Source organism: Equus przewalskii, chromosome 7 (genome assembly GCF_037783145.1).
Source record: "Equus przewalskii isolate Varuska chromosome 7, EquPr2, whole genome shotgun sequence".
Classification (NCBI taxonomy): domain Eukaryota; kingdom Metazoa; phylum Chordata; class Mammalia; order Perissodactyla; family Equidae; genus Equus; species Equus przewalskii.
Genome location: NC_091837.1, coordinates 49,388,469 through 49,400,498, shown reverse-complemented (window position 1 = coordinate 49,400,498; position 12,030 = coordinate 49,388,469). Strand labels below are relative to the sequence as shown.

General features: G+C 34.5%; 1 long non-coding RNA gene across 1 annotated transcript in view; it reads left to right on the top strand.

The window, feature by feature from the left end:
* LOC139084519 (uncharacterized) overlaps positions 1 to 11,988 on the top strand; it is an 80,429-nt gene extending 68,441 nt beyond the window's left edge. Inside the window, exons 2-3 of the long non-coding RNA XR_011541958.1 lie at positions 836 to 870; positions 9,019 to 11,988. This is a non-coding gene — a long non-coding RNA (uncharacterized lncRNA). The remainder of the gene's footprint in view (positions 1 to 835; positions 871 to 9,018) is intronic.
* Positions 11,989 to 12,030: the final 42 nt, after the last annotated feature.

The following is a 12,030-nucleotide window of genomic DNA, read 5'->3' as shown; positions in this document are numbered from 1 at the left end:
TGCCACAATCAAAATACAGAACTGTTCTGTGACCACGAAGATTCCTTGTGCTGCCCACTTACAGCCGTCTCTCCTCCTCTCCCCAACACCTGGAGAGCACTAATCTATTCTTCATTTGTATAATTGCATCACTTCAAAAATTTTACATAAATGGAATCATTAAATATGTACCTTTTTTGTGACTTTTTATTTTAAGATAATTATCAATTCACAGGAAGTTCCAGTGATAGCACAGAGTGGTCCCTTGTACCCCTTACTTAGTTTACCTGATTTGTTACAGCTTATATAACTGTAGTATAGTGTCAGAACCAGGACATTGACATTGGTGGAAAATATTTGTATGGCTTTGACTGAAAGGCATTTCAAAAGTGTTACAATGTACTGTAGCATATATTTCAGAAATATGATAGCATTAAAATGTTGACAAGGATTAATTAACACATTTAGGATTCACATTACACAGCAGCTTAACAGTGTGGCTTTGGATAAATATATTTTACTTCACTAGAACCTGATTTCCTCACCTGTAAAATGAGGATAATAATGCCTACTTGATGAGGTTGTTGTGAGGAGCAGATGAAATAATGTATTAGTACACATACGGCAGTCCCTGACACAGATACGCTCTTGAAAAATGTTAACTGTTGTTATTAATTATTGAGTTAACCAAAAAGTTGATTATTCTGTAAGAGAGAAATTAGGAAGAGTAAAAATGTAGCATGAACTCATTTGTATATTTTTTAAAATTTTGTATGTACAACTATATGTTTCTAGATCTGTAGAGAAAAGAGTGAAAGGACATATACCAAGTTGACACAAGTGATTTTCTTTGCAGGAGCCCAGGGATTGGAAAGAGAGTGGGGAGACATGGTAAGGAGAGAGAAGTTACTGTTTTAAACTTTATATCTGTTTTATTTTAAAATTTTCATAGCAAGCATAATTTATCTTTATGGTTAAATAATGAGCACAACACAGTTTAATGCCTAGAAGCTTCCAGGAATGGCAGTCTTGATGTTTTGAGCCAAGTCTTCTATTGAGAACAACTAGAAATACTGGAAAACATTGTTTGTTTTGTTTTGTTTTTGCTGAGGAAGGTTCACCTTGAGCTAACATCTGTTGCCAGTCTTCCTCTTTTTTTTTGCTTGAGGAAGATCAGCCCTGAGCTAATGTGCCAATGCTCCTCTATTTTGTATGTGGGTTGTTGCCACAGCATGGCTGACAGGTGGTGTAGGTCTGTACTTGGGATCTGAACCCATGAACCCGGGCCGCTGAAGTGGAGCATGCTGAACTTCACCACTACAAAATATTAACAAAATAAGTAAAACTTAACCTGACAAAATATTAAAAAATATATATATATTTATATATATATGTGCTGACTCCAAATAGCCAGCAAGGAAGAGGATTTGTAGTGCTAAGGTTCAGAAGAGAAGGAAAACTTGTAGGGGTAAGCCTAGCATTTTCCCCTTGAGGTATTTGCCGATTCCAATGCCTAGATGGAAGTGAAGCAGACCTTTGATAGACAAAAAGTAGAGTTCAAAGCCTGTCGGTATAGGAGTCATGGTAAACATCTAGGCATTTGTTTGGGACCCAAAGGCCACAACCCAGAAGTAAGAGTGAACCAAAAATGTTCTGTTCTCACAGGGACTAACACCAAGTTTTTTGTTTTTTGTTTTTTTTTTTTTTTTGAGGAAGATTAGCCCTGAGCTAACTACTGCCAATCTTTCTCTTTTTACTGAGGAAGACTGGCCCTGAGCTAACTTCCATGCCCATCTTCCTCCATTTTATATGTGGGACGCATACCACAGCATGGCTTTTGCCAAGCAGTGCCATGTCCGCACCAGGGATCTGAACCGGCGGCAAACCCCGGGCCGCTGAGAAGCGGAACGTGCAAACTTCACCACTGCACCACCAAACACCAAGTTTTGTATCACCTCAATCTATGATTGGAATAAAGCAGTGTTTCTCAAACTCTGGTCCACAGATCTTTTGAGGTACCCAAAAATCTTTCAAGGGATTCACGATGTCAAAAGATAGTGATAATGTTAAAACAGTATTTGCTCTTTCACTGACTGTCTACATTGACAGTGCAAAAGAAATGGGTAAAACTACTGGAGCCTTAGCATGAATCAAGGCAGTAGCACCAAACTGTACGAGTACACATTGTATTCTTTACTACCAAGCACCCGTGAAAACAAATGTCAGTTTCATTTATAATGGCATTGAATAAGCAGTAAGTTATTAATTTTATTAGATCTTGACTCCTGAGTACTTATGTTTTTAATATTCAGAATGACAAAAGCGGAAGTACATGTAAGGCACTTTGGCTGCCTTCAAAGTAAGATGGTTAGCTTGAGATAAAGCATTTTTGTAAATCTGAGTTGCTAGATGATCTAGCCCCTTTCGCATGGAACACCATTTATACTTGAAAGAATGACTGACACACTGTGGTTATTCAGAGTTAGATATTTGGGCAGACATTTCTTGAAAATGAACAAAATTAGCCTATCACTTCAAGAAAAACAACAGATAGTCTGTGTTTCCAAAGATAAAATCAAGCTTTTAAGCAAAAATCAGAATTTTGGAAGACTTGTATCCATCACCATGAACTTGAAAACTCCACAATTAAAGATTTTACTGATGAGATTGGTGGTGATGTTAGAATGTGATTTTTTACATAGTTCTACATTTGGAAGATATGCATAATGCAGTGAAGCAGTATTTTCCAATGACAGAAGTATGATACACAATCATGCATAAATAAAAGAGATGTTCAGATTGCTACATAGACTAATGGATTTTAATGTAACAGAGTACTAAATGTTCATTGATCATTTTAGATTACAAATTTCAACTAACTTTAAGAAACTACCACCTTTTGACTGTTTGTCTGGTAACAAAGAAAATCCAATGATTGAAATCACTGAATGTTTGATCTGAAGTGATTTAAAATGGCTGTAAAAATACTCCTCTATTTTCCAATACATATCTTTGTAAGGTTTTTTCCCCCAGTATTTCAATGAAAATAACATATTGCAACAGTTTGAATGTAGAAGCAGATAGGAGAATCCAGCTGTATTCTATTGTCAGACGTTATAATTTCATTCTTCTCACTATTTTTTTTAAATTTTGGAAAATATAGGTTTTTAAATTGAACTATGTGAAATGTGTCAATATGTAATGAGTTTAATATTTTAAAATAATAAGTAAAATGTTTTAATTTCTAATATGGTAAATATTGATAGATATAACCCATATAAACAAAAGCGCTTTGAGGTCTTCAATATTTTTTAGGAGGGTAAAGTGTTCCTAAGGCGAAAAAGTTTGGAAGCACTGGGATAAAGCATTGCTGGTGCCCCTAGATGATTAGCTAGCTACCAGAAGCAAAAGTAAATTCTCTGTAGAGGAAGACAATATCATGCAGAACCTCCAATTATTATGGCAGTTTCTCATATGCAATATCCTGTGCTCAATCAAAAATAACCATGCACACAAAAGAAACAATGTGACCAAAGAACAAGAGAACAACAGGCAACAGAAACAGATGCAGATCCAGATAATGCGGTCAACAGATGCAGATTTTCAAAATAAGCAAATGAATTTTATTCAAGGGATTAAAGACAAGATGAAGATTTTCAGCAGAGACTAGAACTATCAATAAAGCACCTATTGGGAATTGTAGAAATAAAATGACATTAATTGAGATTAAGAGCTCCATAAATGGATTTAAAATCAGATTAGACCTGGTTGAAGAGAGAAGTGGGCAGCTAGAAGATAGGTTTTAAAAAAATTATATATATATATGTTTCCATATCAAAGCAGAGAGAGAGAGAAAGATAGAGAACACTGAAAAGAATTTACAATGTACTGGATATGTTGAAAAACCTCATAGATTATAATTGGAGTACCAGAACAGTACCAGAACAATAGGAGGTAGAAAAATAGGGCAGAAGCAACATGTAAATATATTTTGTTTAGAAATTTTCAAAACTGACAAAAGAATCAAGCAACAGATTTAGGAAAACTATTAACAACAAGCGGCATAAGTAAAAGAAATTCACACTAAGCAAAACCACAATAAACCTTCTGTAAACCAGACATTGAGAAAATCTTAAAGCTATCTAAAGAAAAAAATAGGCGTATTACCAAAATGGAGCAATAAAAAGACTGTCAGCTGACTTCCATACTGACATATGAAATGGCTACCTTCAACACGCTCAAAGAAAATAAAAACAATGCTGATATTCTATATCTAGTGAAAATATCCTTCAAAATTGAAGGCAAAATTAAGATATTTTTCACACACAAAAAAACAGAAAAGACTAGTGACCAGCAGACACTTACTAAAGGAAATACTAAAGAATGTACTTCAGACAGAAGGAAATTATCACAGATAGAAGTTGGGAGATGTAGGAATAAATAAACAGCATCAAGAGTAAAAATATGCATAATTTCAAATAGCTATTAACCAAATAAAACAATCATAATCACTTATGGGTTTATAAATATGTACAGTATTAAAATACATGAGAAAATAATATATAATTTGGGTAAGAGGACAAATGAAGTTAAAGTGTTCTAACTTCCCTTCCTTGTTGCGGAAAGTAGTAAAATTTCTAATTTATATTAGACTTTAATTGATCCAGAATGCATATTGTAATCTCTGAGGAAACCACTAAAAGAATCATATAAAAATGTGTAACCATATATATTATAGTATTTTATTATAATAAAATAATAAATATTTTTAAAAACACAGGAAAAGAAAGAAAAAGAAACATATAACAGGCCAGAAAAATAGAAAGCACATAGTGTTATAGTATATTTCAAGTTAACTAGATTAATATTTATATTCTCTATAATGGAGTAAGTATTTCAATTATAAGGTCAAACTTTTCTGACTGGATAAAAAGAAATGCACCTATATGCTGCTTACAAGATATAAACATTAAACTAAGGGATAAGGAAAATTCGAAAGTAAAAGCATGGAAGAGATATTTCATGCAAACACTAAACAAAAAGAGCTAGTATAACACAGTCAACCTTAAGTCAAGATGCATAGCAAGAGATATTGAGGGTGACTTCGTAGTGATAAAAGGTTTAGTTTACCAGGAATACTTAACAATTCTAAATTTGTACCTAATGTCAACTACATATTCAAGACAGATAAAGGAAAAATTGATAGCACTAAAGAAGAAATGGAGAAACCCACAATTATTGTTGGAGATTTTAACATTTCTTTCTTTTTTTTTTTAAGATTATTTTTCCTTTTACTCCCCAAAGCCCCCCAGTACATAGCTGTGTATTTTTAGTTGTGGGTCCTTCTAGTTGTGGCATGTGGGATGCCGCCTCAGCATGGCTTGATGAGCGGTGCCATGTCCGCAACCAGGATCCCAACTGGTGAAACCCTGGGCTGCCAAAGCCGAGTGCACGAACTTAACCACTCGGCCACAGGGCTGGCCTCTAGTTTTTCTTGATAATTGATAAAATAAGCAGACAAAAAGTTTAAAACAATGTAGAATATTCAAACAACATAATAAACTTGGTCTAATATGTATATATAATATATTATATATATATTATATATTTTATATATAAGTATGTATACATATACATATATAAACACTATACCAAACAACTATAGACTACACATACATTTTGAGCAAACATGGAACATTTACAAAAATTGACTATATGGTAAGCCATGAAGATAGTTTTATAAATTTCAAAGGATTGAAATCAGACAGAATATATTCTCTGGCCCCAGAGAATGAAGCCAGAAATCAGTAATAACAACGTAATTAGAAAACACCCATGTGTTTGAAAATTAAGAAATGTGTTTCTAAATATCATGGGTCAAAGAAGAATTCACAATGGAAATTAGAAAATATTTGAACCGAATCATACCAAAAATATATTAAAACATGTATGATGCAGCCAAAGCAGTGCGTAAGGGGGAAATTATAGCATTAAATGAACACATTAGAAAAGGAGAAAGGCTAAAATTACCTAAGCAATGTTACGATGTTAGATTAAAAAACTGCTTATTAAACCCACAGAAAGTAGAAGGGAGGAAATAATAAAGATAAGGATAGAAAGCAATGAATTAGAAAATATACAGTAGAGAATGTAAACAAGTTTGAAAGTTGGATCATTGAAAGGGCTAATAAAATTGATAAATCATTGGCAAGAGTAATCAAGAAAAAAGAAGACAAAAATAATATTAGGAATGAAAAGAGGACCTTATTACAGATCTTAATGACATTAAAAAGTTATGAGTAACTTCATACCAATAAATTGGAAAATTTAGATTAAATGGGCAAATTCTTGGAAAAACATAACTCAGTGAAATTGATACAAGCAATAAGAGAAATGTCTCAGTGTTCCCAAATGTGTTAAAGAAATTAAATCCATAAATAAAACATTGCCAAAAAGAAAACCCTTGGCCTGGGGTAGCATCACTTCTGAACTCTATGAAACATTTAAGAAAGAATGCCAATCTTACATAAATTTATCATGAAAATAGAAAAAGAGAGGCTGCTTTCATACTTGTTTTATGAAGCCATATAACCTTAATAACAAAACCTGAGGAAACTACAAGAAAGGAAAATAACAGGCCAATTTCACTCATGAATATGCATGCAAAAATACTAAGCAAAATATTAATAAATAGGAACAAGTAATATTCAAAAAGATATCCATCACATGCACATCACTACCAAGTTGAGTTTGTTCTCAGAAGCAATCTATGTAATTCACTGCATTCATAGAATAAAGCAGGAGTTGTCAAACTGCTGCCCTGGGACCAAATCTGGCCCACTGCTGTGGCTGTTTTTGTCAATAAAGATTTATTGGAACACAGCTATGCCCATTCTTTTATATATTTCTATCACTGATTTCCTGCTAAAATGGCAGAGTTGCATAACTGCAACAGCCCAGATGGCCTGCAAGACATAACATATTTAGTATCTGGTCCTTTGTAGAAAAAGTTTGCTGACTTATGAGATAGAGGGAAGAAATTTACCTCAATAAATGCAGAAAAGCATTTAATAAAATTCATCATGTCATACAGTCTTAGTGACTCATAATGTAAGAATAGGAAGAAATTTCCTTTATCTGCCAATGGGCTTTACAAGAAACCTCCAGAAAATATTATACTTGATGGTTAAATGTTGGAAATTTTTTCATTTGAGATCAGCAACAGACATGAGAGTGCCTGCTATGTCACTTCTATTCAATTTTGTACTGCAGTTCCTTTTAAGTGGTAAAAGACAATAAAAAAAGACATAAAAACTTTAAGTATTGGAAAGGAAGAATTGAAAATTTTATTATTTTTAGATAACCTAATTGTGTACATAGTAAAGAGTCCAAAATAAATAACAGATAAATTACTAGAGTTAATAAGTCAATTTAGGAAGGTTGATGGACACAAGATTGATACAAAACAGGGGCCGGCCCTGTGGCATAGTAGTTAAGTTTGGCACCCTCTGCTTTGGTGGCCCTGGTTCACAGGTTTGGATCCTGGGTGCAGACCCACACCACTCGTCAGCCATGCTCTGGTGGCGACCCACATACAAAAAAGAGGAAGACTGGCACAGATGTTAGCTCAGGGCAAATCTTCCTCAAGCAAAAAAAAAAAAAAAAGTTTGCTGTAAAACACATCAATTGTATTTCTACAAACCAGAAACTAATAATTAGAAAATGAAAAAAGATATCATGTATGACATATTTCCAGGAAATATAGACCTCTACACAGAAAAACCTAAAATATTATTAGAAGAACCTAAAGATTGAAATAAGGGAAGGTATATATCAGATTCATGAATTGGATAGCTCAAATTGATCTCGATATTCAATGCAATACCAACAAGAATTCTGACACTTTTTTCCTTAGGAAGTATTTTAATTAATATTTAAATTTTGTATAGTATGGTGAGGGTTTTTTTGAGAAAGATTAGCCCTGGGCTAATATCTGCTGCCAATCCTCCTCTTTTTGTTGAAGAAGACTGGCCCTGAGCTAACATCTGTGCCCACCTTCCTCTACTTTATATGTGGGATACCGCCACAGCATGGCTTGCCAAGCGGTGCCTATCTCCACACTTGGGATCTGAACCAGTGAACCCCAGGCCACCAAAGTGCTTACAAACTTAACCGCTGCGCCAGCAGGCTGGCCTCTGTATGGTGAGCTTTTACAAATGTATCCGCCCATGTGACCATGACCACAATATGGAAAATTTTCATCATCCCAAAAAGTTCCCTTATGCTCCTTTGTAGTCATCATCCCCGCATCCCTGTCCCCACTCAACCATCAATCTACTTTCTGTCACTGTAACACTTTAAATTCATTTTGCCTTATATATATTTTTGTATAAATGGAATCAACAGTATGTACCCTTTTGTATATGACTCCTTTTATGCAACGTATGTTTTTGAGATTCATCCATTTTGTTGTGTATATTAATAGTTCAGTCCTTTTTTTCCTGAGCAGTACTCTATTGTGTGAATGTATAAAAATTTATCCATTCACCTGTTTTGGATATTTGGGGTTGTTTACAGCTTTACACTATTTTTATCAAAAGTGCTATGAATACTCACATACAAGTCTTTGGGCAGTACATTTTCATTTCTTTTGGGTAAAGGGTAAATACCCAAAAGTGCAGTGCTGGGTCATATGAGAAGTGTATGTTTAACTTTATACTAGTTGTTTTCCAGAGTGGTTGTATCATTTTTCATCCCCACTAGCAATGTATGAGTGTTCCAGTTGTTCCAAATACTCTCCAAAACTTGATGATGTCATTCTTTTTAATTTTAGCCATGTTAGTGCGTATGTAGTGGTTCCTCAATGTGGCTTTAATTTGCATTTCCATGATGATTAATGGTGGAGAGCAACTTTTCACATATTTATTGGACACATATAGCATCATTGTCAAGTGTCTTTTTTTATTTTAATTTTTATTTTTTGTGAGGAATATTGGTCTTGAGGTAACATCTGTTGTCATCTTTCTCTTTTTGCTTCAGGAAGATTGTCCCTGAGCTAACATCTGTGCCAGTCTTCCTCCGCTTTGTATATGGGACACTGCCACAGAATGGCCCCATGAGCAGTGTGTAGGTCTGTGCCTGGAAACCGAAGCTTCGAACCCTGGGCTGCAGAAGCGGAGTGTGCGAACCCAACCACTAGGCCACCGGGCAGGCCCCTGTCAAGTGTCTTTAAATCTTTTGTCCATTTTTGTTAATAGGGTTGTTTGTCTTATCACTCACTTGTAAGGGTTTATTATAATCTGGATACAAGTTCTTTGTTTTCATGTTTCACTGTTTTCTCCCAGACTATGGCTTGCCTTTTCATTTTTTTTACAATAGCTTTGAAGAGCACAGTTTTTAATTTTAATGAAATCCAATTTATCAATTTTTCTTTTATGCTTCTTGCTTTTTGTGTCATATCTAAGAAATATTTGCTTAACTCAAGGTCATCCAGATTTTCTCCTTTTTTTTTTTACATAAGTTTTCTAGTTTTACTTTTTACATTTAGGTCTACAATCTATTTCAAGTTAACTTTTGTGTATATGTGAGGAAAAGTTCAAAGGTCTTTCTCTCTCTCTTTCTTTCCTGCTGAGGAAGATTCGCCCTGAGCTAACATCTGTGCCAATCTTCCTCTATTTTGTATGTGAGTTGCCACCTCAGCATGGCCGTTGACAAGCGGTGTAGGTCTGCACCAGGAACCAAACCCGGGCCACTGAAGTGGAGCATGCCATGTTTAATCGCTAGGCCATGGGCTGGGCCCCAAAGTTCATTTTTAAAAACATGGATATCTAGCTGTTCCAAATCAATCCTTTCTCCATTGAGTTATGCGGGCATCTGTAGTAGTTTCCTATGGCTGCTGTAATAAGTTACCACAAACCTGGTAGCTTAAAAACAACAGAAATTTATTCTCTCACAAATCGGGAGGCTGGAAGGCTAAAATCATAGTGTCTACAGGACTGTGTTATAATATTATGCTATTATTTTTCTTTTAAAGAAAATATATGATAAATGTGATTGTTAGGTTAGTTTAATATACATTAGGTCAGTAGTTTCTAATATGTTGAGTAACATCAATATTTTAGTGCACATTTCCTCATTCATCCATAAATGTTAGATAGAAAAAAACCCATTGTATTGGTTTCTTATTGCCGCCTAAACAAATTATCTCAAACTGAACGGCTTAAAACAACACAAATTTATTCTCTTACAGTTTTGGATGTCAGATGTACAAAATGGGCCTTACCGGGCTATAATTAAGGTATTAGTAGGGCTGTGTTCATTCTGGAGGCTCTAGGGGAAGGATATGCTTCCTTGTCTTTTCCATATTCTAGAGGCCACCCACATTCCTTGGCTCTTGACCTCCTCCATCTTCAAAGTTAGCAATGGCTGGTTGAGTCTTTCTCAAGATGCCATCTCTCTGATTATAACTCTTCAGGCTCCCTCTCCCCCATTTAAGGATATTTGTGATTACATCGAGCTCACTCAGATAATCCAAGTTAATCTCTGTATTTTAAGGTCACCTGGTTAACCACCTTAATTCCATCTGCAACCTTAATTCCATTTTGCCATGTAACCTATCATAGTCACACGTTCTGAGGATTGGGAAGTGGGTTATCTTTGTGAGGATGAAATTATTCTGCCTGCCACACCCCTTCATAGGGAAATTAGTAAACAATGCATAACAAGTCATAGGGAAATTAGTATATTATCATCCTCTATAAATTGGGAAGTAGTTTAAGAAGAGTTTTATTCTTTTACTAACGGCCGAGTAACTGCACATCATGTACAAGGTGAGCAAACATGCTAAATGTGAAAAAAAAGTCATTTGATCTCTAAATTATGGCTAGTTAATTTAGCAAGGGTAGCCAGCACTCTCAAGCACTTTGGACCATTTCTAGTTGTAAAGTATATATTTTTCTCCTTATTAGGTTATTAAGTACAAATCTTATCCTTCTTTAGTAATTTACAACATCCCACGTCTTTTACACATTTTACCTGTTAAAAGTGGGACAATCTTAAAGAGTCTAATATAAGATAATCACTTAGCACAGTGGCTATGCATAATCAATGCTAGATAAATAATTAAACATCTTATTATTTCTAATAGCCTTTTAGAAAGGATAGTTGTTTTCCAGGAAGGCAAATGAAATACAGAAATGACCTATCCGATATCATGCCATAGGTGTGAGAACTGGGAACTCCAAACCTGTGCATTTGTCACACTGAGTTAAGATTGCAGAGAGCGTCACATAGAAACTAATTTTTTTTAAAGAGCAATACTTTCCTATAACATTAAACCCCAAAATATAATTGATTCAGCACCTCTTTAATTCATTCAATGTTTGCTACTGTAAGAAGAGATGGAAATGCCCCAGGTAGGCTTTGTTATAGTCTTCTTTGAATGGAATCTTCTAGAGTATTGAAAATAATGTCTTTTATGGAGAATTGGGGAAGGTGATTTATTCTTACCTGAAATAACCATTATATAAAGAGATGTATGTTTTCCTCCTTATAGTCTTGAAATCTGTGGAAGCCACAACTCAGAATGACTCATCAAATGCCATGGAGACAGTGAGCAGAAATATTTTGAAAGATATTACCTGAGGGGTTTTGCTCTGAGCCCAATTATGAGCAGACAGGCTTGGTCTATGCCTTCCCAATATATTCTAAGAATATATGGCAGCACAGGGGCCTAAAGTATCAGCAAATTTGATAGTACAGATATTCTATTAATTATAAAACAATAAGTATTAAAGAAATGCTTGTATGAAAGTAAAGTTATCCCAGTTATCTGAAAGGCATGCTATGATTTTGTAGATTAGGATAATTTTTAATGTCATGACTATATAGTTTCACTAAATACTGAGTATACTCCTGGAGCACTTCACTTTCTCAGTTCAGTGAAACACATTTAAGGAATACAAATTCATATAAAACAAATAAAAAATTGAAACATATTTGAAAACCAAACATGGACAATTTTCTTATTACCTTTTTTTGTTGCATATCTAT